Genomic DNA, 3,316 nt, shown 5'->3' with positions numbered 1-3,316 from the left:
GGGAAACCTAGTAGGGAGGGTGTCAGTGGCTGCCTGAGGGGAATCCTGTGCGGGCGAGGTGAGTTTCCCTGCTACGGCTACCCACGCGGGGACGGGGGGAAGCTGAGCGGGGCTGGTGGAGGGAGCTGTGTGGTATGGCGTTGGCAAAGGGATTAACGGACGGGAAGGACTAAAGCGTTGGGGATTGTGGGGCCCTTAAAGGGGAAGGCACTGGTCAGGTTGCGGGCTGTAGCACCTACCCCCATTGCTCTAGTAGGGGCCAGCTCAAGACGGGCGTTAGACAGTCTCCCTGTGCCCTGGCAGCGCGGTGTAATTGTCTGAGGAGAGTCACCTGCCGCCCCTTCTTCTCCGGGTGCTGCTGGCAGGACTCCCGCGATCTGGTCTCCAGGCGCTGCCAGTGGCTCGCTCACTGGGCGCTGCAGGGCACGTCGCTTGCCCGCTCCGTGCCCGTGGGGATAGTGGCTCCTTCGCGGGGGCTGCTGTGAAATGTCTGGATTAAAGTAACTTGTGCTAATAAACACGCTGAATGTTTATAAAGGTGTCTTGAGATTTTTGACTGAAAGGTGTTGTGTACATTGAAAGTGTTTCTTGCTGAAGTTACAGTTGAACTGGGACAGAAAACTGCAAGTCTTTGCTGGTAAGCGACACTTCTGCTGCCTCTGCCCTTCACAGTGGGTATGTCCTGTTTCCCCTCTCCCCCTCCCTTTTTAGTTACAAAAAGGATTTAATTGTACCTTATATTCCTGTAGTACTGTTCATAAAAAAGTGCTTCACAAACTATGGACCTACTGACACGAGTAGTTCATTTGATGCTGCTGTGACAGCTCATATTGAGTAAGGGCTGTCAGGCTTTTTAGCAGCCTTGCTAAAATGCACCAGTTAGTTCTGAGGGGGAGAAGAGTTGTGACTGAGAAGGGCTGATGCTTCCTTGTCAGTGTGTTTGGATCCTTTTCTTTCTTCAGATGGAGCTACCGAGACCACTGTCTGGACAAGAAAGCTCAGGGAGTCAGGGTCTGCTGCTCTCCTCCGACTGAGCTATCCCAGGCCAGCTGATTGCTGAATTGCTGAGCAGGTTGGACCTAAGGGTTGTGCTTAGCACAGGCTCTAGCAGTGTGTTCTCCCCAAGCGGGAATATCCTTTGTGTGGAAAAAACTAGGACTTGTGAGGGACAAGGTGGTTGAGGTCATACTGTTATTGGACTAACTTAAAAGATATTACTTCACCCACATTGTGTCTCTAATATCCTAGGACTGACATGGCGACAACAACACTGCATAGAACTAGAGGGGTCATTATAAGGCTGCTTGATTCCGCACTATTGCCCAGAGATGAGGGGTGCCCTGCTTCTTATTTTCTACTATTCTATATTTGTATCTTTCAGCAAATTTTGTCATTTCATTGTTCACCCCTTCTTCCAGGTTATTAATATAGACATTAAGCAGCAGGTGCTGGATTCACAAAGGGGACTTAGCTATTGCAATACTGAGCATTGCAATGCCTAACCCCTAAGTACTCTGCCTTTCAGTGGAATTCACAACCCCGAGGTAGGTGCCCAGGCATACAGGGGACAGTTGGGTGATTAAGGTTATGTCTACATTGCACTTTCGTTGTTAAAACTTTTGTTGCTCAGGGGTGTGGGAAAAAAACAACAGCCCCGAATGACAAAAGTTTTAACAACGAAAAGCACCAGTGTGGACAAGAGCCGTCCTTAGGATTTATGGGGCCCTCCACAGTATTATTAAACTGATGCCCCTATGCTCCATTGAAGGAGGTCCCCAGCTGGCGCCACTGATCCCATTGTGTCAAGGGGGCATAGCCACCACCACCACCCGCGGACCCCCAGAACACCCCCCCCCCCCATTGCTGGCACACACTGAGCTTTGTACGCAACAGACGCTGTGGTAGTGACTCAAGACAGGCTTCCCGTCATATGGAGGCTGCATCTTGCTAGAGCCCACAGCCCTCCTGCAGTCCCTAGCCACTCCTGACTCACCACGAACATTTTGACAGGAAGTACCAAGCAGTAATAACAACAACAACAATACAAATGTGTGTGTTCATGCGTGTGTGAGTGAGAGAGAGAGAGCCAGTGTGTGTGTGAGAGAGAGAGACTGTGTGTGTTTGTGTGTGTGTGAGACTGTGTGACTGTGTGTGTATTGGGGAGTGTGAGACTGTGTGTGTAACAATCTGTATTGGGGGACTGACTCGTGAGAGGCAGAGTGTATGTGGGTGTGAGAGCCAGTCTGTGTGTGAGAGAGACTGTGTGTGTGTTAGGGAAGTGTGAGAGACAGTGAGCGCACTGTCACTTTAAGTTCCCCCTCCCCTCCTCCCCACTCACATGGAAGTGTCATTCCTCCTGTCCTGGCCCCCGCCTGAGACCGAGTGGCACAGGCAGGCAGGCAGGGTCCAGGGAGGAATTCCGCTCCAGGCGGCAGTGGACCAGGGGTGCGCTGCTCTGGGCTCCCCAGGGCTGGGACGGACTCAGAGGCTGGAGCTCTCAGCCAGGCGGCTGAGGAGTGAGTGAGGGAAGGGGCGGGGAGAAGGCCACCGGCCCAGCATGGGTGAGGGGCAGGAGAAGAGGATTTCAGCTGCGGCCAGCGAGGGAAATGGTGCCCTACGCAACCGCATATGCTGCGTATGCCTATGGATAGCCCTGGTGTGGACAGTGCTTCGTCGGCTACACTGCTTACCTTACAACTGCATGGCTGCAAGGCACAACTGTGCCATTGCAAGGTGCACAGTGTAAACATAGCCTAAGAAAGGAATTCAGAGAAGCCAGCAAGAAGGCAGCTGACTGAACTGGCCAGAAGTGAAAAGCAGAGGAGAAAGTCGGGCTTAAGTGCTGGATTTCCATTGATCTGGCCTTAGCTACCTGACTGACAGGCAGGGCCGGCTCCAGGCACCAGCCGAGCAAGCTCGTGCTTGGGGCGGCAGATTCTACGGGGCGGCATTCCGCCCAATCCTAGGGCTGCATGGCCGCTTTTTTTATTTTATTTTTTGTTGGTTCACCGATCCGGCCGCCCTGTAGGGGGCAGCGGCACGGAGGAGGGGAGCGCCCTGCTGGGAGCGGGCTGCGCACTCCGTCTGCCCCAGCTGGTGCCAGGTCTGTAGCAAGCCCGGCAGGGCAGCCCGTGTCCTTCCTCCCTGCTGACCGGAGCGGCGCGGAGCCCTCCCAGCAGGCAGTGCAGTGGTCGGGGCTGTGTGGCGAGCGCCCCGCTGAAGCCCTGGCTGCCCCCCTTTTCTCTCTCTCTCCCCACGCTCCCTTCCCCTCCCCCCCACTAGCCAGGCTCCGGCCGCCCCGTAGGTTCCCCCCCCC

At 54.6% G+C, this 3,316-nt stretch overlaps 1 protein-coding gene across 3 annotated transcripts in view; it reads left to right on the top strand.

The window, feature by feature from the left end:
* The window catches only part of TRIM59 (tripartite motif containing 59), a 26,539-nt gene continuing 23,223 nt past the window's right edge, over positions 1-3,316 (top strand). Inside the window, exon 1 of one of the 3 annotated variants that reach the window (XM_026650024.2) lies at positions 1-58. The gene's annotated coding sequence lies outside the window, so the exon portion shown is untranslated. The other 2 variants (XM_026650027.1, XM_026650026.1) reach the window with 2 other exon arrangements.

The sequence above is a fragment of the Terrapene carolina genome, unplaced genomic scaffold (genome assembly GCF_002925995.2).
Source record: "Terrapene carolina triunguis isolate 2854851 unplaced genomic scaffold, T_m_triunguis-2.0 Scaffold88, whole genome shotgun sequence".
Classification (NCBI taxonomy): domain Eukaryota; kingdom Metazoa; phylum Chordata; order Testudines; family Emydidae; genus Terrapene; species Terrapene triunguis.
The sequence above is the reverse complement of the archived record's forward strand: the minus strand, read 5'-3'. Positions and strand labels throughout refer to the sequence as shown.